Source organism: Gallus gallus, chromosome 18, assembly GCF_016699485.2.
Source record: "Gallus gallus isolate bGalGal1 chromosome 18, bGalGal1.mat.broiler.GRCg7b, whole genome shotgun sequence".
Lineage (NCBI taxonomy): Eukaryota > Metazoa > Chordata > Aves > Galliformes > Phasianidae > Gallus > Gallus gallus.
Window position 1 is genome coordinate 6,700,716 of NC_052549.1, and position 26,853 is coordinate 6,727,568.

Sequence of the window (26,853 nt, forward strand, 5' to 3'; positions counted from 1 at the left end):
TTAACAGAGAGGTTAGACACGGTGTGAAGTTGAAGGCTGTCATTCTAGCTCATTTCTCCGGTGATTTCATGAAGTCTCTGTTAAATGTTTCCCACGTACACCTAACTTGGATGTACTTGTTGCAGCTAACATAGCCAAATTGCAAATGCAATACAGAACCCTACAGAAGGTTGTTATCAAACATGATTTCCTTTAATTCATTGATTTTTCTCGGCTACCTACACACAGCTTTTTGTTCTCAGTCCAGGTTTTCTGGTTGATTTTTGTACAAGGAAATTAGACACCAGTGACAGGATCCTGAAGCACCTATCACTGCTTCAGACTCCCTACAGTCTATATGATAAGTGGTCCATAATTTCTTACCTGCAGGCTTCAGAAATCCTATTGGTAAGTTTAACTTACCAACTACCAAGACAGTAAGTTAAACTTTCAACACAGGGTGAAAATACATAAGTGTCAGGACACTGAAAATGGCTGGGTTCTTGTGCATGCACAGTAACCCTCAGTCTTTAGGGCTGTCGATCTGATTCACAAGCACTAAATTCATTTAAAAGAAGACGAAGGGGAAAAAAAGAACATTCTTTAGTTTTTTTGAGTCAGAAAGTTCTGTACTACTGTTTGCTCAGATTTTCCAGCGAGATCACTTCCTGAATGGGACTTAATATGAATAAATGTTCTGAGAAGCAGGTTCAAAAGCTAAGCATGCAGAGACTGTATAGTCTTGCAGTATCCAATCAGTGACAAAGCTGAATTTGGCTCTAGTTTTCCAGTAAGCTCAGAAAATTTCACACTTGCGACTCAGAATAAGTTTTTTTTATATCTTACTTGATAACTTTGATTAAATCTTTAATTCTGACATTTCTGTTCAGATTTAAAAGGCCTTTACTATATTTATCCACCTTGTGATTTAAGTAGAATGATTTGATTTGAAGAGAAAGAGGTCAGGATTTCATTCTAAAAGTATCTGTCACTTTACATGGCTGTATCTGTTTGCAGAACATCTAAAGCAGTGTGATTATCATCAGTTATTTTAATAGAAGAATCATGTTCTTATTAAAGATTAGATTCTGTCCAAACAGTACAAAAGATGTTCTCTTCCCCATAATACCTCAGTGCAAACATAACTGGGTAAAGAAAGGTCAGATAAAATATAAAGTTATAGTCAACTGCTGGTTTATCCTGGGGCAAAACATTGCATTGCTTGTCTCGCCTTCCCCAAGTTTAAGAATCTTGATCAATATCTAGCTGTGTTTAGGGGACTGCAAAAAAGCATACAGGGATGGTATAACAGATCAGCAATAGCTGATCTAAAAAAAAAAAAAAAGGCTTCTTTTACAATATTGAGACAAATAATTGTAGACAATCAATAGCATGATAAACTATATTGTATCTCTATGCTTGACACTGGAAAGTAGAAATACATATTTTTTTCAATTGAATAAAAAAATAGGAGGTCCAAGTGTCAAGACCTCAGTACTATAACAAGTTGGATAGTTTCCAGTGGAACATTTTTCTCTCAGCTAATGCCAGTTCACCAAAACCTAACACGTTGCATGAAAATGTCTATTCCAATGAAATTTTTGATGGAAATGTGCTTGGTTTGCTGCCAGCTCACCCGTTTTCCCAGCTCTCAGCTCCCCGGCATCTCACCTGGAGTGGTGCCAGAAAGTCAAGTTTCTTCACGTTCCTGGCCTGTTTGGCAGTCTGCCACAGAGGATGGGAGTCTGGGCTCCCGAAAGTGGACAAGAAACCTTATACATGCACATACAACCATACACATACTCTCACAGGTCATTTAAATCCATGTCAGTTCATTCAAAGCAAAGATTTTTTTTTCTTTTACATAGAGGTTCTTTTAAATATGACTGTCCTATGGAAAATTTTTCATGTTGGAATTTTCATTCCAAGTTGTAACTGAAAAAAATTGAGCAATATGAAGAAATTTCCTTACAAGGGAAATACTGGTTCCTGTGAATCTGCATGTTATGCTATTGTCACTGAGGCTATCAGCAGCTTCATCTGCATCTCTTTTTTTGCTGCATTACAAGATGTGTATTTGTAACAGGTAAGGTGTCCACAGACTTAACAAAACAAGACGATACTTTTAGAGTTCTGTGAATATTTTTTTTAAAATGTCCTCTTCAGCTGCATTAAATGAGGAATGCAATCTTGTCTTAGTCACTAAGTTTAGTGTGTGGACAGAGGGAGCTATGAGTTTCATAGTCTTTTGCTGAATAATAAACTGAAAATAAGCATATATACTGAAATTCCAACTGAGTGGCAGCCGAAGCAGTAGCACTGTAGTGTACTTTTCCATAGCCTCATTTCATGCACTGCAAACGGTTTAGTTGCTTGTTACAAATAAGCACATAAATAAACTTCTGTCACACTGTGTTAGCTAATTTTTGACTGGGGGGATGTGTTCGTGTTTGAGACAAAACACAGTTGGTTCAAATAGCCATTAATGAATTCCTTTTCTGATTGTTCTTAATACCTTGGATTAGCATAACAAAGTCAGACTCTTTACAAGATCAGTACTTGAAGCAGCTAATTTTTCAATTGAGCTTTTGAGAATCTGGGATTTGTAGTAATAGATAAAAAGTTCTTACTACTTCATTAAAGAATGGTCCCTGAGTGGAATTCTACTTCTGCATAAAGTGACACTGTGGTTATCAAGTCTGAGATGCGCTACCAGTCCACCAAAAAACTGCTGCTTCTGTAATAAAAGAAAATGTTAATTATTCCTAAAAGCAAGAAAACATCTTTGCCGTATAAGATACTAAAGTTGCTATTAAACAGGTAAAATCTATTTCTGTGCCGAAGGAAGGGGGTGTTGTGTAGCAGAGCTGGACTGACACTGTCCTTGGCTCTCTCGTAACATTTCAGTGTGATATTTCTCCCAGTGCCATTTTATTCTGAAAATGGGAATGAACAGCAAAATGCTCAAGTATTAATAGTAGTATTATGTACGTAAATATTTGTAAATGGCTTAGATAAAATATACTATAGAATCACTAAGGGTTAATTTGGGATATTGAAGGTTTGTATTATGCTTTGAGTCAACTTTGAATGTTTAAAATTTGCACATTTTTGCCCTTGTCATTGTAATAATGCTTGTAAAGGCTCTATGGGTTGCAACCAGCAGAAGAAAGTGGGCGCAGTGTGTTGGCAGAAACTAGTTCAGTCCTAAAAACTGTGATCTCCCTAACTGTGGCTGCACAGAATCCCAGTACCCTTTGCTTGCATTAGCTTTGGCGTCAGCCTAGCAATAAGGAGGCAGGGAAACAGGATATGTGTGTATACATACAGGACTAAGCAATTCAAATTAATACTCTGAAAATTTAAGATTAATAAAATCATAAGCTTTTTACCTGGTTTCAGTTTTAACTGCTAGAAATGATGTAACAGAAACCTGCGTATTCATGGGTGTTTTTTGATGTCCCTAAATTGAACTCTTAGTTGCCCTCTCTAATCTCCTAATCTTTTTGCAAAGGAGAGCAGAAAGGCCTCTCTACAAAGAAATCTTGACTGCTTTATTTGTCTCGTTGGGGTGAGAGGAAAAAGGGAGGGGGGAAGCAACACATATCATGCTGTAAATACAATTCAACATGTGCAATGAAGTGACAGCTGAATTCGTCTAGCCTTTATGTCAAAGAATCACTGCTGGAGTGCAATGTATAAGCAAAGTCGTCTCATACTGTTATCTGACTAGTCTTCTGTAAGAGCAACAGTCTGAGGGGAAAAAATCAGCTCAACTCTTCTGAAAATAGAAGAACGCTGGCACTGATATTCCTCAACTACCTTTCATAAAGTGAAGCTCAACTCTTTACAGTAAGACTGAACTAGTTCTGACCTCTCCCCACTGTCACAAGCACTCACAACTGCTCTCTGGTGGAATGAGAAAAATTTGATTTCCATACAGAAGTGCATTATTTATGATCCTGAACTTTAGTCTGCTCATTCAGACACAATCTTACAATTTTTTCTGCTTGTTCTCTGGACACATTATGGGCTGAGATAAGTCTATGCCTGAAATTTTGGATCTGAATTCAGGTCTTTGGCCATTTCTACTCTGTAATATTAAGGTAGAAACAAGTAATTGTACAGAAAAAAGACAATCACAGAATTTTGGAATACTGTTTTTCATGTCACCTCAAAGAGTGAGGGAGATATCATTGTTTTGTGCAATGTATGTTTTACCATATATCTTCCTAAAGAAGCTGATTTTCTTAGTACGAACAGAAAGTTTGAGGTTAGATTCAGGGGGTTACTGTTCCTGATGTACCAACCTTCACAACAGTTTCTATTAGCTCCTAATGCCATATGACAATAAACTCACACATAAATCACCCTTATCCAAAAGCACACATCCCAGTATATTTCTTAAAAGCAGGGAGGGGCACAGATATGAAGTAGGGGTTCCTAGCTCCATGTGCTATATTGGACTGATACAAATGGGCCTGTACAGAATGTAGATTCTCAAATATTTGGGGTTGAGAAACAAAGCTGTTGCAGTGCTGGTGCTGGGGAAAGTGAGGCAGCAGAGGAGAACAGTCGCCAAGAACAGCATAAGGGATTTTGGCTTGGGTTTTTATAGGAGCCTATGGAAGTAATGGCTTAGCTGGGATGCTATAGTCTAGTCTGTACTGACTACAGATTGAAAGCTTATATTAGTTGCTATTGAACTCTCTCCATTTGCAGTAATAAACTGGATCTGGTTTCTTGATATATCTTGCTGTAATCAGCTACTCTAATCCCTATAGCTGCTTACAATAACTAAATTAAACTGTGTGCAGTGGTGTATCACCCATGAGATGGCACAGATGAGTTCTACAGCTTCCCTGGGGTCACCCAAATCAACTATTAATAGCTGTTTTTAATGTAAGAGTTCCTAAGCATCTTCATTTGTTTCTTTGGTCATAAGATATGCCGGAGGGATTTTTTCTTCCTGAAATTGTTATGCTGTTTTCGGTACTTAAGAGAAAGATTCCAAACGAAGCAGCCATTCTTAACCTATGCAGACAAAGGGAGTGGTTCCCTTAGCAACAGGAACCATGTGGAGGTTCTCAGAGAGCTCTCTTTTCCCCCTACTCGTGTTTTCTTTTAACTCAACATTTTGCACAGCATCTTGCATGGAGACTCCGACAGCTGGGCTGGAGGCAAAACAGTTCTTCCGGCTCTAGCTAACCAGTGCTCGAAAGGCAATTGTTCTACACTCATCAGACAGAAAAAATGATAATCATGGGTAAGTGAACTGGCACACAATCAGAGTTCATGCTGTGGAGGGGGAAAGTTTACTGGCTGGCTAACAGAAGTGTCCAGCACTTATCAGTAGGCACGTATATTTGAAAATGGGTTACTAATGTGATGCTTAACTTGCTTACTGTTAAGATCGTAAGTCTGCGTTTAGTAATTCAGGGCTTTAAAACATTGGCACAACAGAGTTCTAGTCCTTAGTATGCTACTGACTTTCTTTATAGCCCTGGACACGTCACCTAACCTATTTGTTTTCCTCCCCCATCGACTAGATGGAGACTGTATACCAGGAGCATGTTGAAAGGGCTGTAAATTATTGCAGAATTATACCATATTGCTTGGCAAAATTATATCTGCTTCTGAAGTTAATGATAACATAAAGAATTTGGGATGAAATATTCATCTTTCATTGAAGATGTAACTCAACTTTTCTGTAGATTGATCAAGTTTCTTTTCTTCATGGTACAGTATTACAGACTTGAAATATGTGCATATGCAATTGAGTATGATGATGTATAAATAACAGAAACAGAGCAGTTGATTTCCCTCAAAATAGCTATAGCATTGGTAAAGTTGCAGCCGTGTTTCTGTGAAATCCAGCCTATTGTAACGTAATGGATTTTAATCTTTGTGTGTACTGAAGTAAACACTTGTTCTGCTGTACCTGAGGTGTTACGGATTTCAATACATCTTGCCAACCTCAGCTGAAAACCTTAATGCATAATCTCTGTAAGTTTGTATCATTTTATCTACAAAGAAACATCCAAATTTGTCCAATTTTAAGTCTGTTACTTTGTGAGGGAGTTGCATAAGGGATGAATTTCTCTCTCCTTTCTTCCTAATTTATAGAATGGAGTTCCTCTGGTCACAATTTTTTATCACATTTGAATTGAAATTCAGGCACTAGAGTTCATACTTGACAAATAGTACTGCATACTGATCATTTGGATGCAGTCTTCCTTTTTTTTCCCACAGCTACAGATGGGTTTCCTGATGTCGCAGTGAATACATTCAGCAGTACAGGCAACTTAGTTGCTCTTATTTCAAATGTGATTACTGCAGGAAAAAACAGTCATTGCAACTATGTGTGCAGAGTAGATGCAGAAGTGTCATACATCAGATATCCACTGTCATGTCAGTAATGTACTGCTAACCCTCTTTTCTTTTTCCTTGGCAATGCTAATCATCTGTGTATCACTTTCTATGTGCTTTTAGAGCACCCAGTACAACTGTGGTTTTCCTATGTGATCACAGGTTCAATCAGTCATAAATCAGTCAATCAGGGAGTCCTTTTGCATGGTCATTTACAATTTGTCTCTTAACTCCAATTTAAAGTAGGAAAAATTGCTGTATTCCCACCCTTATGAATAGTGTTAGATTTTGTGATTTATGATGAAGACAATTATGTATTATAATTGAAACGAATTATTCCTCTTTTCTCTCTGTGGTTTTATTTCCCTGCTTTTATGCTCCACTTCAAATAGTACTTCTGCAGGAGTCATTTATACCAGCTAAAGTACAAGATTAAAATATTTAGCATTTGGGAAGCAGTGCCTGAGTTCCAAATTACAATTCATTATACATATTGTGTAACAGATGAAGAACCTCCTTTGTATCATTTTTCTTCTATTTCTTTTTTAAGTAAAAATTTTAATTAATTACAGATAAATGTTCTCAGTTGTTTCTCCCATCCCCATTTGGTGTCTAGTTCTACGATATTCCCTCACTGGTCATTTACCCAATCTTTTTGAGCAGATGATTTTCATTCCAGTAAACAAAAATGTCAGTCCTTTTGCCAGGCCCACTATTAGTGATTTTGTATGAATAACCCACTGAGAGGCACTTTATGTTACTTAGAAGAAATGTTTGTACTGCTATTAGCAGTAGTTATACTGTGCCTTTCATCCAAGCATTTGAAGTGCAATGCAAACGTACATGAAGCCTCCCCAGAAAGCTGGAGACAAGGAAGTAATACTAAGGGATCACTTCACCCAGAAACTAAGTAAATAACAAGAACTCTAATAATCTACAAAAGTGCTGTATATCTTACAGCAGGAAGTAAGGATTTGATGTAGAAGTGGATTACATTGCTACCAACACCTATGTCAATGTCTTGATGCTTCACACATAGGATACATATATAAAGTAAGCTGAAACTGAAGAAAAAGTGGATGTTAGTTTTAAAGATTAAATGAATGAATGATGATTGGCCCATAGGAAGAGTTAAGAGAAGCTTATTTATGCAGCTGGCAGCCAAGAAGTTGGATAAGTTTCATGCTGTTAGTAAGATGGATAATCACACTCAGATTCAGTTTCAGGATTTTACCAGTTTTATATGCTGTATGATTTTTCAACACCAAGTAAAAGGCAAGGCTTACAATATGAGTATTTCCTTTTTTCAGTCTGATTTATTCATTGCAAGAGCAACAGGCATAACTTCCTTGAAGGTTCCCTGGCTAAGAAGTAAATCATACATTAGTTTGTGCATGCATCACGGCTTTCTGTATTCTAGTACCAAAACAAGGATTGGTGTGATAGTCTGGTGTGATACTGCCCCTAGCAATTAATTAACATTCATCTGATCCATTGCTGAAATACGTTGTTGTTGCATGAAGGTAGACAGGGGGCATCCTGTTCTGTAAAAACTTAGCACCATCTTTTCTAGGGAAAGCTAGAAAAAGGTAGGGATTGTATTGTTTAAGTACTGACTCTGGGAACACCTACTGGTCAAATGCTGCTGCATACCTAGAGAGGTACCTGTGAATCAGATGCGGATTAGTCTACGGAAGTAATGACCAGAGTATATAAAGGTCCCAAAGCGTTCATTGCACTGCCGTCCATTTTAGTCAAGTTGTATTACTGAGCCAAATACAGTTATTGTTGTAGCATATGCTAACATGCTCCTTTTGGCTTAGGTTATGGCTGTTGTGAAAACACTTAACCAATGAGTTTAGATTGTTCCAGGTTGGTGAAGACCCACAAGAGCACTCTAATTTTTAAGATGTGGTAAATCTAGCACCTTCATGCCCTCATATTTGTAACCAAGCCCTCTATGTCTCAATTTCTTTTCAAATTCACAAATATCATGCGTATGAGAAGACTTCAATGAATGTTTCTCCTCTCTATTTCAGTGTTATCAACAGAGACTTAATAGATGGCCCTATGGAGAGCAAGTATTAATTCCTAATGCCCTCATTTCTAATCAGTTGCCTCTGTTAATTTTCTAGTCACTGGACTTTTGTAGTTGTTTTTTCCCCTTTCTATGAAAAGTTGATTTCACTTCTTTATTTTTGTTTGTAGTTATTGCCTCTTAATATTTAACCTTACCTTATTCTTACACACAGCGCATAGAATCTTTTCTTTCTTTTCCCTTCTCTCTCTAGTGTTCCAGCACCATCATGAAAAAGTACATAAATGGGTGTTTATAAAGTCTACTATATGGAAGCTGTTCTGAATTTTAATAGATGTATTCATGGGCTCATCCTTAAGTCTCTAGTCTATTACTTGGGACAGTTGCAGAAAAAAATAAGTGGCATGGTCTTCAAAATAAATATGCTTTATAGTTTCACTGTCCATTCTTCTCTATCTCTAGAAAAAAATCTCTTTGATCTAAAATGATAAAGCCAAGATCTGAAAAAAGGCTGATTTTGTATCTTTCTTTTGTGTCATCTTCAAGCCCATGTGTTAAGAATCATCAAGTTTGATTCACATTTATCTCGTTCTGCAGTAGTAATCCCTGAATGTTTGGAGTGCATTTTGAAGGAATGTCTAAAAGTTCCGTATGAGCTTAAAGTTGCCATCTAAACTTGCTTTCCCCAGAAACTCATCAGAAATGCATATAACATGGCTCTGAGTGAAAAATTAGATTCTTGCCTAAATGCAGATGGTAAGCAGAGAAAGATAGAAATCTGTGTAGGGATTCTAAAACACCTTTATCTAAACCTTTTAAGGCTAATGTCTCCTTTTCCTTTTGCATCCTGACAATATCAAAACTAATGATCTTTGGATTTAAATTTCACATGGAGTCAAGCAGAGAAAATGTACCTGAATCCAAGTTTCTTCTAAATACAAAATTGCTACAGCTTTTGTTCAGAGCTAATCCTTCCGTGAATCATATGGCAACGCTCAGCATGCCTGTTCTCCTGAAGATGTTCCTTTGAGGTCAGCAATTGTCTCAAGCAAATATTTGCCACTTCATAAATCTCTACTTGTATAGGCTGGATTCTATAGCCTCTTCTTTGGACAGTGCAAGATTATACTACAGCTATCAGGCATCACCATGGAAGTAGCAAATTCTTTTGGAAAAGGACACTAGATATTCAGACTGAAACACAGTGTTTTTTGTGGCCAGATCAGATTGTCACTTGAAATGGATAGGGATTTCAAGTCCTACACTTGGCCTAAAACAATACGTTGTGGAAGCTGACATATGCAGTCAGTGCACTTTTGAAAAGCAGAGGAAAAAGTTTGAAATGCTTCACTGAATGTGTGATTATAGTGCTTGAAGAAGTTTCTGTAATAATATTTAAAATTGTAACTGTATTTCAAAAATTATTATAATGAAGCATATCAAATTTGTCCAGAAGTTAGTGTTGAGCTAGAATTGCCATTTAGCCATTTGTACCTCTTGGAAAGTATATATAACAGGAGGCATTTTATATATGGAAAATTTGATGTATGGTCATTGAAAAAAGGATGTGGAAAAGAACTGGCCATTTTTATTGGATTCTGTCTTGTATGACAATACTTTTTGGCTCAAAAGGGAAGGTAATCATTCAATTTTTATTTAATAAGTAGCCAGAAAGTTATTCTTTAAAAATAATCAACATAGCATTTTACTTTGTTTGTATTGGAATTTAAACCAGATGATTGGTTGTTAGGAGCTTTTTCAAACCAAATGGGCTGACATATTATAAAACAAAATATCCCATGTCTAATTAGGTAATGTTGATTAAGTTAAATATGACCACAATTTTATAATTCCTTTTGTATAATCCTATTGCTCTTCACTGAGGTACTGGGTACAAAGAAGCTCAGTAAGCAGCATCTCTGCTGGGCAGCTGAATGTCTCTCTGCAGTATGTTTAAAGGATTCTTGAGTTTTTTAATACAATGTTGTAAGGCTTAGACCAGTGCTAGATGAACTTGACTCTTGTGGTCAATTTAGGATTGAAAACAAATGTCATAGTAGCTATATAATCACTGCTTTCTGGGATGTTATCATAAAAGGTATGGCTTGTATCCCATTATTTCTGCCTTTTTTGAGTATTCTTCCATGATCACATTTTGAACAAAGTGTGCAGTTTTCATGTTTACAGGAGTAAGTACGGAGCCTCACCTTGGACTTGTTTGAACACTACCAAAGTCCATTGAACTACTCCAATTTACTACATTCATTAAAGAAGTGTTCTTTGCAGCAGTACATTAAAAAATAATTTGGTTTCATTTAGATAATATATTAGAGGCTGAGAGTTGCAACCTTTGACAGCTTATATTGAGCTGTAAATTTTTATACGATGTCACACTATAGGCATCATGTTTTAGGCATTTTAAAAACTCTGTAAGATGATAGGAAAATGAAGTTTTGGAGAGCATACCAGATTCTGAGTAATGTAAGAGAAAAACAGGATGGAAGGAAAAAGTAGTTGTAGGAGCTTAAATTTCATTAATTTTGACACTGGTGTTCCACAGTTTGGTGATAACTACTGTTCCAGACAGCTCCCATCATTATTATCATCTCCATTTACCAGCAGCTATCTTTACTGTTCTCTGTTTAAGGGAACAAAACAGAATGGCAGAAGAGTTTCTCTGAATGATTTCTGCTGTTGTGTTCATATGATTATTTATTTACACACAAGGTATACAAGAGTAGAGCTGTGAAAATACCATTTACAATGAGCATTGCCAATCCTCACAGTCTGGTAGCAGTGTCTTAAAATTAGAGTTAGGATGGTGTTTAGGTATTTCAAGAAGCAAAGAAAGAATTGAGTTAGAGAGAGAGAGCATCTACAGGATAATAGCAATGGCAAAAGTAGAAATATTTTAGCCGATTACCTTCTATCTGGCTACATGGTCATAGAAAACTGTACTTTTGCAGTCAGAGACGGATAAGTAGGAGATAAATGTATGGGATTCTCTCCTCTGTTTGCATCTTGCAGCTAAATATTATTCACTGATATTGATTTGCTCAAGCACAAGACAGTTTATTCCACTTTCTAAGGATTAGCATTATAGGGAGTGGATTAACACAGGGAATTACTGCAAAGTAATCAATATGCTGTAAATTCATTTTCCAGTATAATTTGCAGTTATTTTCTACATAGGCAAATACAACTTTTGTTAAAAGGAAACAGAAATAAATGAACAGACAGAAGCAGAGGAAACCCATTTGCAATCCAGACTGCAAAATGAAAAAAACAAGTTTCCATCTGTCTATATATAAAGGATACCCAATCCATAAAAGGGGATCCTGAGGATCTCATACAAGTTCAAACGGGGACGGCAATGCATCCTTAGAGAAGTCATGACCAAACTTGTGTGGGCAGGAATACAAAAATAGACTGTCACCAGCTCTGTGCTTTTGTTTTCAAGGTCTGAAAGAATCATTGGTGGCAGACAGACCACCCAATAAGCATCTGACAAATCTGCATAGGACGTTTAAAAAATGAAATTCTGTTTTTACCTACTTTTTCCTAGTCTAGAACGTGGCTTTTATGTGGCACATCTGGTCAGACATTTCAGGAAGAAGTGATAAAATTAAAGTATTTGCTAACCACTATGAAAATTAAATGATTACTGTGTAGGAGAAAGGTGGGAAGACTTTTTATGTCATTCCATCTTAGTACAATGAAATATTGTCCCTCAACAAGGTGTGGTTGATACTTTCAGTGATTCCTAAAGGCTACAAGAAACATGTAATCTCACAAACGTGCCCTGGTCACAGACATACCAGGGTTGGGTTGTGCTGCTTGGGTTTATATGAATTCACTACCTCCAGTGAATAGAAGCAAAAGTCATCTTATTCACCCGCACCTGCTTTTGCACCAGGCAAACTAGTTGCAAGATTATTCTAGCAAAGAACAAAGGAGAGCTTTTCATTACAGAATTGGAAACATGGAGACAGACAAGAAAAAGGAAATAACAAAATAGAGAAAGCCTGTTACCAGCATTTTTTCTAGGCATTCAAAGCTATACTAGACTGTATGCAGCGAATGCTTTATTTGCACTTTCCTTCTTAAATGCACTTTTTTTAACTTGTATTCTTATTCACACTGCCATACTAATAATATAATAAATTGGGCCCCTTTCTATTCCTTGTACCATGTTTTAGCTAAATATATTTTATGCTTAGATTTTATGTTTAGAACATTTTAGAGCCTATGACAGTACAGGATCAGTTGTACTTTTGCAGCTCTTGATGTTTCTATCTAGCCTGTTCTTTAATATCCTCAGTATTGCAGTGTAACATTCACACAAGTGACTGGCTGACATGCCTTTACAAACGTACAACCTGAACCTTTCTGAATGCTACTTAAAGCTCTAGTTCTTATTTGAATCACTATGAATAAGATCAGATTGTTGTCTTTCTATTTGCAGCAACATTTCATGCCCTTAAATATTTTCTTCGTTCTTCCCAGTCTTTATGTATAGCTTATATTTTCTAATGCTGGCCTAGATTTTATTCTGTGTGCTATTTCACACACTGTTATGGAACTTAACTGAAGTGCAGCGCACAAATGGGGTTCAGTATTTCAAGTGAGTCCTCTAAGTGAAAGAAAGACAAGGTGTCCACGGTAATTTCTACACAGTGTATTGACCTGAGCCTCTCTGCAGTCATCCCCAGCTCCCGCTCCTTGGAATTCACTTTGCAGCACTTCATGTTGAAGAGAGGAAGCTAACTTGGAGTTCACACCATTCACCAGTAGGGTAGTGCTCCTTATTTAGGTCACGCAACAAACTGCCGAAGAAATAAAAATAAATCTGATTTCATTCTGAGTTTATTCCAGACATTTTATTTTGTGTAAATGAATATTGTGGCTCTTTTTAAAAAAATTGTGTGGCTTGATGGAGAATGGTGTCTTTTTAGTTTACATAGAAATTGCCAAGAAAAAGACAAAAAAAGAAATTTATTTTCTTAATTTAGCTGTCACAGCAGGAGGGTGATTTCTCAAGTGCATAAACCTCTGCCACAGCATTTTATTTTTGCTTTTCACAACTGATTAGAGAAAATTTTGTCAGAGAAGTAAAAATGAGAAAAGCTCAAAGTCATGAGCTAAACTAAGAATGAAAGCTTAACTGTCATCTGGAAATGACCTGTCTGGATAGGACAGTGTTCCTACCAGCCTTTTGTCTTCCAGGGCAAAAATTAATTCCATATATTTATTTTCCTAGTTTTTTTCCCATGGGAAGTTGGGCTTTAAATCCAGCAGTTACCACAAGAAAACTTAAAATTACATCTCTGATGTTTTTTCAAAGCTCTTCCATGTTTGGGTAACAATTGCCCAAGATATTTCAGCCTATGCTTAAATATAAGCAGACCAATTAAGTGTGCTGAAATGGCTGTGGGAATTTCCATGTGGAAATATGCAAACTTTTAAGTTCTTTATTTAACTGCATCTAAAATCTTCAGATATTATCATGAAATCTGCATTTTATAAAATAAATATATTGAAGGATGAAAAAATTGTTCCAGATTTGTTATCAGATATGTCTATGGATTTATGGTTCCATCCTTTGGATTGTAATTGACTCTCGGTTATGATGTATTTGCACCACTTAGCTTAGGTGGCAAAATGAGGGGCTCAGGCTCACCTTGGTGCAGGAAGGTGCCCCCCACATTTAGCTAATCTCACTCTTTGGCGATGCTTGCCAGGCTCTCTGACAGTGCAGCAAGCATTTCCTACCAGTTTAGGTAGCTAAGATGAAAGCAGGGTGTCATCTTTTCCTCAGTATGTGTTCTAACGGTGCTAACAGCATGGCATTTCCATTACAGGGTTATCTGCCTCTCTGATAAGTATTTGTTGCATTTTAAACTTTTTATGTTATTTTCTTTCATTTTTCACAGTTTGCAAGGGGTGGAAATCTGTTGCTCTGAAATTTCTAGCTTGTTTCTCAGGTTGTCAAAGCTCAGAAGTTCAGAGAGACATTTGGCTGAGAGTCCAAAATTTGAAGCTTTCACCAAGCCGACAAATGAGTTGAGTTTTACTTGACACTGTGTATCACACTGATACTGATGTCTACAGCAGAAAATACCCCTTTTCTCCTAGCTAGAATTTCAAAGCTTTGAAATAAGATTCTTCAGCTTTAATCTTGTGGTATCTCTGAACTTTTGACAATTTAAAATAAAAGATCATTGGTTCTCTGTGAATAAATACTACAGGCATCTTGATGCATCTCTTTAGACTTCAGAAATTTCCATTTTCCCAGTTACCATTAATGAGGAATTCTTCAACTCCCACCAGATATATGCTTTTTTACATTTTGTTCACATCAGTGGATACTGTTTGAGAAACTGTGCTGATATGGAGAGGAAATATACTGAAGAGCAAGGATAATTTTTTGGTATCTGGGTTTGCAAATAGAGTAGTGGAGAATTAGCATGGTTACACATGCTGTAGAAGATTAAATATAAAGGCACTGTTACCTGCAGGAATGAAATCCATCTTGTCAGCTAGTTGGAAGACTCGTGAGAAGGAATTTCCTGTTGTGGCCAATTTCTTCTCTCCTTCCTCTGCCCCCATTACGTCTTTGCTGTGCTTGCTTCTTCAGCTCTACCCGAACATATTTTCACTACGGCACATTTAGTTATCAATCAACGGGAATCTCAGCTGCTGTTGTGCTTGGTGCACAAACTGTTCTTTCTTTGCACTAACAAGGAATGCCTGAAATAGCCAGACACACAGCACTGATTGATGCAGCTACAGTTTATACACCTAGCTTCAGACAGTCTGAAACTGCCAGAATTAATAGCTTATTATTAGCAAAATACTTCTGCTAGACTTATAATTTAGAACCATTTAAATGTCTGAGGCATAATCATTGAAGTTAAAGTTTTAGCTTGTGGCTTGATGGTATGAATTAGATGCGTCTACCTGTCTCAGGTGCATTTTCTCATAATTTTTTTGCTATTTTAAGGTTTTCCTGTATGTGATGTGTTAGTGTGTAATACCAGGCATGATCAAGATTGTTGCACAACTCTCTATTGATTACATTATGACCATACGTTTTTGCTTACAGTCTTGAATCAGCTGTTTAGCCCAACCTGGTGAGTACTCACTGCTCAAATAAAACGCCAGGAATCTGTCCCTGGAAAGGGAACCTGCTTTTGCAGGGGTGTTGGCAAAAAAGGCAACTGCTTTTTGTCCTGGATTTATTCTATGGCATACACCAGAGTTAAGGACTTTGAAGAGAATATGTTCTAAAGGAAGAGAAGGTATAAAGTGAGATGTGAGAGGAGTAAAATTCCACACAAATGGGGGCTATGGAACAAACAGCACCAACTTGCCACATACATTCTTACTACCTTTAAATGTGACTCCCAGCTTAATGGTTAGCCTCTCTATTTGTTTATGAGGGTTTAATTTTGTGACTGACTTTCATCTTAAAAATGAATCTTGAGTTAAAAGCTCCAGCAGCAGAAAATGCAGAAATGGGAAACAGAGTGCTCAAGAATAAGGCAGGTACTGACCAGTTGGGTGTAATCAGAAAACATGAGAGGAACTAAAAGAAGATTGAATTGCATCAGTGTATGCATCTGAAATTCAAAGCATAAAGGCTGGGTGTTGTCTAAGCAACAGTCTGCACTCAGAAAAAGATATCAGATGGACCTGGATGCTTCATGATTGAGTAGGCTTTGTAACATTCAGTACACAGCACCAGGATGCCTGAGCAAGAACATCAGTTTCTTACATTTTGCTGAACTGTAAATGGCTACAGCTCTGCCACTAGTGTTAATACAATGCTCTCACTTTGCATTACTGTCTAAAATTGTACATTTTTTCACTCAGAGGCTGCCCAGAGACATTGTGAATGCTGCATCCCTGGAGGCTCTCAAGGCCATGATGGATGGGCCTTGAGCAACCTGATCTGTGCTTGGCAGCCCTGCCCATGGGGGGTGAATGGAACTAGATGATCTTTAAGGTCCCTGCCAGTCTAAGCCACTCTGTGATTCCATGATAAAAGTTATCAGTGCACTTAAGGAAGGTTTTAACTGTTGCAATCCTTCTATAAATTAACAAAAAAATGTTTTTTTTTTTTTTTTCTGGGAATAGGCAGCATTTCAAAATGTTTATGGACGTTACTGCAAATGTTTTTTTATATAACACTTAGTAGATGAGAACATCCAGTGTTTGAATCAGGCCAAGCTTTCTGTGAACTGATACGCTGAAAGAGATTGTATACACGGAACATCATCACGTTTTTATAGAAAGTTAATGCTTTAGAAATCATCAGTGCTGTTGCATCAGTCCATTTTTAAAGAAAATCTTTTTCATGGGCCACTGTCTCGTTCTTGAAGTCATCAGCAAAAAAAAGTTTTCAACACTGTTAGTTTTTCCTTTTTGAACTCAAAGTGTTGTATCTATCAGCTACTGAAGAGAAATGAATGTCTTGAGACAGAGAAGCTACCAAGGGCTGCTGAGTAACCTTGGGAGCACTTGGGGACGTATCCGGAGCTGCCAGTGTACTGAGGTCACACAACATCAGTCTGCCAGACTGGTTGGAAAAGAATTTTTTTTTTCCTTGCTCTTGCAAAGGGCATCATTTCTTTTCCAAACTGGAATCATAGGAGCAGAACTCGAGGTGTTCATCTGCAGAGCACGGCAGCAGTCTTTGAATGCTGTCTGTTATGCCAGACCATTGTTCCTTGGTTTGTTGAGCTGTTGCTCCATGAATGCCCATGGGTGTTAAGCATGTCCGTGCTCTTTCTGTGAAAGCTGCTCCTGAAAAGGTGTTTTAGCTTGAGCAGTGGCAGCAGAAAGATGGTTAGTATTGATTTTGCAGGTTATCTGAAGCAAAGTGTTGTTTTGCTTTCTCTGGGTAATTTGAGGCATCCTTTATAGCTATGACTTTCAGACATCCTCAGAAAAGAAAGACTTTTAAAGCTTTTTTGCCTTGTTTGTTTTTTTTTGAACCAAACCAAATATAAGTCTTTCATGTTTATCCCTTCTTGGACAATCTCAATACAACTGGTGTATGTAAGTAAAATACGTCTTTCTTTTCTATTTATTTTCATTTCATTTGTTTCAGGAATAAATTCATAATATAATCAGTTGCAATACACAGGTGTTTGTTTTTAACTGGCTCCGAATTCATAATATGGTTTTATACAATTTAGGGCTAAATTCATGACATGGTTGAGATTCTCATTGAGCTAGGAAGTTCATTCAAGGACACATTTCTTATTTTTATTTAATATCCCAAATTTTATTGACTTGGAGTCTTAAGGTTAATAGGCATATTTATAAATATATCCACATCAATCTATATTGTGGCTCTCAGTAAGTGCTAGAGAGGAGTTGTTTGCACAGGAAGTTAAGACAAATTAACTAAAGATATGATTTTAAAGTATATTAGTTAAAGTGCATTAAAGCTTGGTGTGAATGTTCTCATTGAGAAATAAAGTGACTGTAGTTCACTTTAGCTTAATGCACTTTAAATTCACACCTTTCAGCTAATTTAGTTTAACTTCCTGTGTGGACAAGCCTTAAGATTGTTCCCATTAAATGGCTGTGCTGAGCTTTATTTTGTACTTCTTAAATGCAAACATGTAAAATAGCCTTATGTTCTAAAGAGGCCATGTTTAAAAAGAGATTTTGTTACGGGTTTTCCAGTCACGACATTTACTTGAATGAGGTCTTAAATAGTAAATTTTAGGATCAATTATACTATTTTTTTTTTAATTTCAGGTATGAAATTAGTAAGTCCTATAATGTAGTTATCCAAACAAAACCCGTAAAACACGATGAGCAGTAATGTGAAACTCTGATGACTTTTACCAATGAGTTTGCATTATTTTCCCTTTGGAATTTTTTGGAGATGTATAAACAGAATTTGAACTGTTTTATTTTCAGGATTTCTGAACTTTCAAAGCCCTGGAAGAAAGGTGCTGTGCATACACAGATTGACTCAGCAGTATGTCCATAGTGCCACTGCTGCGTTGAGGTTGTGTCAGACTCACTGAGAGGGGAGACCCACACACACAGAGCTCTCCCCAGGGCACCGTGTTGCAGACATGCCAAAAACTCTCTATGTTGTCTCTTTATGTTGCAGTAATTTTAATACATTTATTCCATCTTAAAGGTGGATGGTTGATGATTATTTATTACAGTCTATGTACATAGAGACATTTAATAGATAAAATCTCCTTATTACTCAGCATAGACCTGATATTCATTTAGGTTTGTATCCCTTTATTCTCACATTTATCATCAGATAAAAGATAATTGTTCTTCTCAGTTCTACTCAAAGCTGTATATTTGAAGAAATAGAGCTCTTCACAGAAGCATTTATTTTATAAATTTATCTAGCATGACATACTGAAATTATATTAACATTGCATATTTATAACATCAGAGATGTGACCTAAAATTAACCTTGCTATTACCAACTCGAGACTGTTATGTGAGTTTATCCAGTCTTCTTGCAGTGTATTTACCCCTCCCAGGTCAGTCCTTTCGCAGTTCCCTGCAGCTTGCTGTAGCAGGCACTGTACAGAGCTTGGTGATCTGAGTGCATTCAACTGGAAACAAGGACGTGAATTAGGGGCTGGATCTGCAAAGTGCTGCTCCCATCCCAGCAACCTACCTGAGTTTGCACTTAATTTTTAGTATTTAAGTAGTCTCGTTGTTTTAAATGGAACTACTTAGACTTCTGAGAGGTTAAGGAAAATCATGTGCTTAATGCTTTCCAGGGTTAGGACCAGAATGCTAAACACATTTTAGGGTTTAGCGCTATGCATTTTACTCTGCCGATGACATGAACTTTAACCAGGGAGTGTGTGTTACATTTGCCAGCTGTTATCCGTGGTGTTCTATGGTTTGATCAGAGCTGGCATGTAGCTCGAAAAAGACTGCATGGCAGCTGATACTTATGTGTGTGTGTAATAAAAGTTGTATTTTTGGTCTTCAGATAATGGTGAAAAAGCTCTTTCATATTCTTTCCTCCGTCTTTCTTATTGTGCAGAATTCTTAGGAAGTGGTAATAAAAATTTTAAGTCAGTCTTTATTCGCTTTTCTTTGAGCATAACTTCTGTTCCCTTTTGGCATTGTTAATAAAAGTTACAAATTGTTTGAGAAAATTAAACACTCAATTCCTGATGGTCTTTTCAATAAAAATCAAAGCCTATGTGAAAAAAAAAGAAAGAAAGGAATAATACTTATGGTGTAAGAAATTGTGGGTTTGAAAATGAGTATAAAGAAGAGTACAGTTCACATTCTTTAATAAGTAAGTAAGTCAAGGTGATTAATGTTTGAAATTATCTTTGTGTCACATATATCCTAGAAGCTTTAAAGAGTACGGAGGAAACAAAATGCCTCTGGAATCATTAATAGTTCACATATTTGTAAGAATTCTTTGCCTCTGGGAATTATGAATGTAATGTGTTTTGTAGGTTAGATGGTTATACGTTGCCATTTCTTGAATCATAAACACAGGCAAGAAGTATTGTACAGATATGTTCCTGTGTTACAGGATCAGCTAAAGGCCCTATTTTATTAGATACAGCAAGTAAGAAAGAAAACTTGCTGTGTGCTGTGCAGACAGATGATGGATGAGGGTGGAGGGGTCAGAGAAACAGGAAGCGACTTGGTCACGGTCATATAACAAGAATAGAAACGAAGTCTCCTCACTCCGAAACCCAGCATGTTATCCAGTATTCCACACTGCTTCTCCATCTGTATGCTTAGCTTTTTCTTAAGCACGACCACTGCCTGAAATCTGAGCCCACCTACCTGGTTATGACAATACACACCACCTAACTTTTAAGTAAGGATGTTAAATGTGCAGATACAGCAAATTATGTGGCAAGTCTAGTATCAGCTTTCTAATTGGATCTGCAAAGAGCATCTTTCCATTGTATTCTAATGTCAAAATAGTACATTAGACAAAAAGACTTTGGCACAAATAATGAGTTTATCATCTCTTTGTTTCTGTATACTTATAATAGGTTGAAAGTTGCATTCCTAGTTGCTTCACAGAGAAAAGGGTAGGGCTCAGGAAGAACTATAGACTAATGGTCTCTGCAGCTGAGCTTTTAGATTTAGAAATAATTGTGAAAGGGAACTTCTTTTCAGGATGTTTCAGTTTAGAGATGAATAATTGACTTCTTTTACCAGCTTTTAAGCTAAAGTCAAAACTTCTGATGACTTTTCTCCCTGGATAGCCATGTTCATCATCTAATAAGATGTGTTTTTTGAAAAAGGAGAAACTCAGTCACATTGAAATGGTACACCAGGGATGCAGTGTGAGGAGGAGATTGGTTAATGAGTGTAGAAAGGGACACTGAGATAGAGAGATGAGGCATCCCACAGTTGCAGGAAACACTGTCTATGTTGTATGTATGCATATATCTCACAGTTGCGGTGCAGAAATTTTTAGTTTCTTGCATATTGGTCATGTGTTAGACTAGATATAATTGTTTTAGTGTTATAGTCATTATAGTGACTCCAGAGTTTCAGTCAGAACAGAGTTGTTCACCAATTAACTGAAGAAGAAATATGGTATACTACATCTCCAGCTCTTCCTTTCTGTTTACAAACTTTTCTGAATAAAAAGTAACAAAGATTTTGAGATATTCAGATATTTGCCCAGTCTTTCTGGTAATACAGCAAGCCAATAGGGGCATCAGCAACTGCACTCTGTGGTGCAAAATCAGATGAGTAAGCTATCTCTTTCAAGAGGTGTTTGAGTAGGTGTGCATGCCCAGCACAGTTGCTGTCTGCCTGCAATAGACCCAAAACTTACCACAAGTTTTGGGCAGACTTGCCCTACTGCACATGTGCTTTCAATTCAGGCTGCACTCACTCAGTAAGTCAAGTCTTTCAGGAAGCATCTGGCCTTATCCACAAGCTCTATTTTTTCCATGCACACACAAAAGATTTGCTCTGTTTGTCACATGCACAACAATTGTACCCAATACAGTAGGTCTGACATAATGTTTTCAAGGTGCTGAGCTGGCTGTGTGGGTGTTGCGTAGCACGTGAGCAAATACTCCAATATGGACTTATTATAGGAATCCAAGAAGGCTGTGTCATATGTTTACCTGATACGGTTGCAATCACAAACAGTTGGTGTGACAAAACACAGGGCACTGAATGGTTACTGTCATGGCTTAGGTCCCTTCCAACCTGAGCCTTTCGATGATTATGTTTGGATGTAGTTATTTCATATTCATTCCTTAAAACTTCATTTTCTGCTCTTCCAAGAATTCATTTGCATTAAAAATAACACTTTGTGCAAGCAGTTGGCAGATAATAATTACAGATTAAACTACCAGCCAAAATATGCCAGAACTATGGTTCCTATATTTGCATTCTGTATTCCTTCACTGTCCACCAAAGCAAATTAATTATACCATTATCTTTTGCAAGTCAGCAGGAGGTAAATTGGAATGGTAGAAATGAAAGGGAAGAATCTAAAAGAAAATTGTCAACCAATCTGTTAAGCTTTCATTTCCCTTTGCTGCATTGTTTTGCAGTATCAAAACTGGAAAATGTAATGGCTGTCATTGCTTTGGGCACTGCCCTAACCCTGCTGGCACAGGAACTGGTAGTGGTAAGTGAAAATGTCATGTGGCTTCTTCATCAGTATTTGAATTGTAACGAAAGGGCATGGTGACAAGGACTTGAAAAATCTGTTACCATTCATTTTGAATGGGCTTTTGCATTCATTATAAAAACCCACTGAATAATAGTTTAATTTGAGGCTTCTACTTGCTTGACATTGCATGTGGGGAAGACTCCATCTTACTTTCTCCTAGAAAATGAAATCTCTTTTGCGGTCTGTTCTCCACAGAAGTAATATGGGACATCTTCCATTATATTCAACTGACTTAACTTGGCTGCAAAAAGAGCAGTGTTTATGTTTTACTTCTACCCTTTACATCTGTGTTCATATCAAAGAAGCAGAAGAATCTCATCAATGAAAGGCGAGGAAGAAGTATGTTATCCATATATTGAGTCTGATCCAATCCCCTCCATTCATTATTTATTACAGCCCTCTTTGTTTACTCCTTTATGATTTACCAGACTGCACAAATCTGTGATCTTTCATATTATCTGTAGAGCAATTCCTGTCCCAGCTATATTTCCTGTTAAGATCCCACCAATGCTTCTACCTCTAGAAATTAACTTGGAAATCAAGTTTCGTGCACCACTAGCCAGACTGATTGGGAGCTCTTGTTAATAAAATTCAAGTGACCACATTTTTTGTATTTTGAGTTACACAGTCACTAGACTCAGTGAGCAAATAAGAATGATGACATCTCCTATTATTAGTTATACAGCAACTGCACTTGCTTCATAATTCTTGGAGTAACACAAACAACAGCTCAACTTGAATGCTATAAGGATTCTTAGAGCTAAATAATGGGTTTTCAATTGAATCTTGTTGTCTAATGTAGAATAAAAACTTCCCAAACTGGAAGATCCCAGAGAATTTCAAGAACATTTTGGTCCAAAATTTCTAAATTTGAAAGTTAGATGGAAAAATCTTTTATTTTTTTCCCAACTCATTGAGTAATGAATAAAAAAGTAAATAAATTTTATAAGAACTTTCATTGAAATCTGTGATGTTAAAGATTAAAATCATCAGTGCAACTAAACATTTTTCTGTGCTTCAAAGTAACTTCTAAAAGTAACACTACTTGAATATCTATAATGCTGATTTTCAATTACGTGATTTCAGTTGGCTCAGCAGATGGTGTGCAGTAATATAGAGAGAGTGACATAGAGTTGAAAGGAGCTGCAAATATTAGAAAAGCCTTTTTTTTTTAGGGATAATTCTAGAGAGTTCACAAATGCCAAGTATGGAGGTTCCCTTTATGCAATAACTCCAGTTCCTTCACCGAAGGGGTTAAAGATCTGACTCTGATCTGAACCTTCAATACAAGTGCAAATTGAGAGATGTAAATCTGGTCTCACAAGTCTAGACATAACTGTCAGCTACTTTTAGCCATTGTTCCGTGTTGGTTTTTATGCTGTTAGTTTTATTTAACGAATGGGTTATTTTTCCTTTCCTCTGTAATTCCAATCTTATTTGGTAGAATCTCACTTGGCAACTCCACTTTAGCTTTCAAAAAATATCTTCTACAACAGGTTCAGAAAGCAGTTTCCTGTGAATTTTTATGAGGATGTTATGAAAATTAGGGTTGCATTTTTGACCCCATTTAATCTCCAAGCATCTGGCTTGCACTGCTCTGTTTGGTGATGTTTCTTTCCTCCAATCTGACTTTGATAAATACTTTTGGTAGGCTGCTTACCCTTTGCAATTCAAAGCATTAGAGTTATTTACTACACTCCTGCAAAGTTTCCTATTGTCTCCACTGTCCTTTGTATCAAATGAGTTGGAGACCAGCACCAGCTTTGCAGCAGATTGATTATGTGGCTGCTGATGGCTGCTTCTTTTGGTAGTTTTGAATTTCAGTTCAGAGTAAGAAGAACTGTGCGAGTACTATAAAATTATATCTTTCTTGCTTTTATTTTCCCTTTGCACATGATGCTTTTATTAAGATGATATACTATTTTTATTTGCCATGAAATTTTAGTTCTACAAAACTAATTTAGTTCAGATGGTAATACTTGACATATGAATTTTTAAGAACTTTGATGTCCTACAGGACAAAATTCTTTTCATGCACCTTTAGTCGATGAGCTGTATTTCTACTGTCAGTACCATTTACCCTTTTTTTTGGCAGTATTAGCAGTAGTGGTATGGTAGTACCCCACTGAGAGCAGATACCCATAGTAGTAGGCACCAAACCAACATTTATTAACACAGTTCTTACCCTAAGGAATTTGCAGTCTGAACATGGACAAAGAGAAAAGGAAGAACTGATGATTCTTCTTTTACAAAGGGAAAAACCTAAATCCACAAAGACATTTAACTGCTGTTGAAATCATCTACTAACTGATTCAAAGCCAGTGATCGCTCCCCATATAAGTATCAAGAGGGAAGAACCAAAGTTGGAGCTTCCAAACAAAAATACTGGAACAAAATCAAAATAATATTAACAAGTCACAAATAAATGCGTATGGTAAATCAGGATGTTTGCAACTATCAGGTAGGAAGGAATCTTCCAGTAAGAGTACTGGCATCAAGAAGCCCAGATCCATTCTTAGAAATGTATGGCACATTGCTCTGATGATCAGAGAAAATGAAGTGTTCTCACATATCTGGTCAAGACAGTCTTGGAGTTCTGTCTTTGACCTTGGAAAGAAACATTAGAGGCCTCAAAATTCATTGATCTGGACACAGGACTGTGTGGATGTTTCATTTGCTCTACAATTAGAGTTATAAATAATGACATATATATGCCTGTGTATCCTATAGTCATACATATATATACATATATATACATATATGACTATATATATTAGAAGCTGAATGACCTGTACAGTGTGTGCAACAAATGGTCCCACTGGACTTCTGATCTACTCAGTGGATGCTCCAAAAGTGGAATATAACCCATAGGTATACAAAAAAATCAATTTCTGAAGTTCATCTATGGACTTGTAAGAAAAGCCCCCCTGACTAATCTTAGAAGGAGGCTGAAAATAGAAATAGATAGAAAATGTAAATGTTTCATAATTTGTGAGAAACTTCATTATTCCCTTGATATGAATTACGGCATAAAAATAATTTGATAATTTGAAGATTTGTGTACAGTCTTAGAAGTTGATTTTTTCCTAACAGCAATCCATTCAAGACATTTCTCTATAGTTACCTTTCAGATTGTGCAGTATCCAAGTTGGGAGGGGAAATGCTTTTACGCTATCTCACTGGATAGCAGAAAATCCCCCGTAATTAATGCCAGACTTGTAGCTTGCGTAGCTTCATTGAAACCATTAGATCTACGCCAGTTTACATCAGTTGAAGATCTGAACCAGCACGAATAAAAATGAAAATGGCAAGGTAAAAAAATATGAGCAATTTGATATCAATAAAAGTGTGCATGAGGTCAGTCAGGAGAGAGTTTTTCAAGTTTCCCTTTGACTTTTTTACCCTAAAGAAGAACTGTTTTCGGTCACTGAGCGAGATAACACACAGCAAATGATACATTACAAAAGAAAATAATCTGTTGTAATAAAACCTGGGCAGAGCCCCAAGCATTTGTTCCTAAAATATTTATTTTTTCCCAGCTGCATTTATGCCCGAATATACTGATGTTGCTTAAGAAAGTATTTGAAAATGTAACATATTTTGAGTAAGAAGGTGGTTTAAGTTATGCACAGTTAAAAAAAATGGTTTTTCTATTTTAGATTTCAAACTGCAGTCCTCACATTCACAATTGAGAAATCCCGGCTGCTTTATTTCAAAATGTTTGCAGAAAGAGAAATTTCCATTCACAATTCTGACCCTTAGCAGACTTCTGACACAGAAGGGTACTCAGCTGTCAAGAAAAGAAACTGCAATAGACGAGAGGATAGTTTGGTCTCTCAATTTGAATAGCAACCAAAAACTTTAAGTATTTTTTATTTAAATATTGAAGTTACTGGGAAAAAGGCGAGCTCAGACCTAAAATCTTAATGTAGAAAACAAAAAGTTCGAATTTTACTGAGCCACAGGGAGAGAATATTCTATTTTAGGAGCTGGGTGTGTAGCCCCAGATGTGATTAATTAGCAGCACCCAGGTGGTGAGATGAAAGAACAACAAGCAGCTTAGCTGGGAGAGAGTGGTGGGGAATAGGAGCTACTGGAGGAGTGCTGGGTCAGGGAAAGGGGCTTGCTCTACCAGCAAGATGAAAGGCCATGCTGGGTACACCTGCTGTGTAGACAGCAGCAGAAGTCCTTGGAAACAGAGGTCTTAAAAGAGGCCAGGCAGTGGGGTTTGGTTTGCCTGTTTTTTTTTTTTTTTTTTTTTTTTTTTAAATTGATGACCTCTGTTTGAACAGAAAATATAGAGGAGGATACACTGATAATAAAGAAGATTCATTAGGAAGTGTGACTGGCTTGTACCAGATTGGAGAAGCTGAGGTGTAGATGTTGAAGGTGGTGGTGTGCTTGTGTTGCAGTGAAGTACTGTTCTGTACTCCTATGCCTTTACTGAGTGTTCCCTCCATCTATGCTTTGCTTTTGGCCTGTGTCATGAGCACAGGAGCAGCCTGGAATGTTCTTTGGATCTCCCACTGAACGTGACCAATAACAGTAATGTTGTTCAGCAGAGAGCACTGCACAGAGGACCTGGGAGTGGAGAGTGAAATGAGTGGATCCTATGGAAGAGAAGCAACTTGTCTGGAGCTGTTTGTAGGCTGGGGCTGACCCTCATTATAAGGAATGGAATAATATGGAATCAAAGTGAAATTCTATATGGGACAAGAAATGGGGTGGTCTTTATAGCAGGGTGGTCTTAAACTAAGGTTTAATGTATGTACAATATACAAAC

The 26,853-nt window shown here is 37.0% G+C and overlaps 1 protein-coding gene across 10 annotated transcripts in view; it reads left to right on the forward strand.

Moving 5' to 3' along the window:
- ANKFN1 (ankyrin repeat and fibronectin type III domain containing 1) overlaps nt 1-26,853 on the forward strand; it is a 113,490-nt gene that overhangs the window by 15,073 nt on the left and 71,564 nt on the right. The window contains exon 1 of one of the 10 annotated variants that reach the window (XM_040649717.2): nt 5,020-5,245. The exons of the other annotated variants lie outside the window; for them this stretch is intronic. The gene's annotated coding sequence lies outside the window, so the exon portion shown is untranslated. Of the gene's footprint in view, nt 1-5,019; nt 5,246-26,853 lie in introns of those variants that run through there. 10 annotated transcript variants of the gene reach the window in all.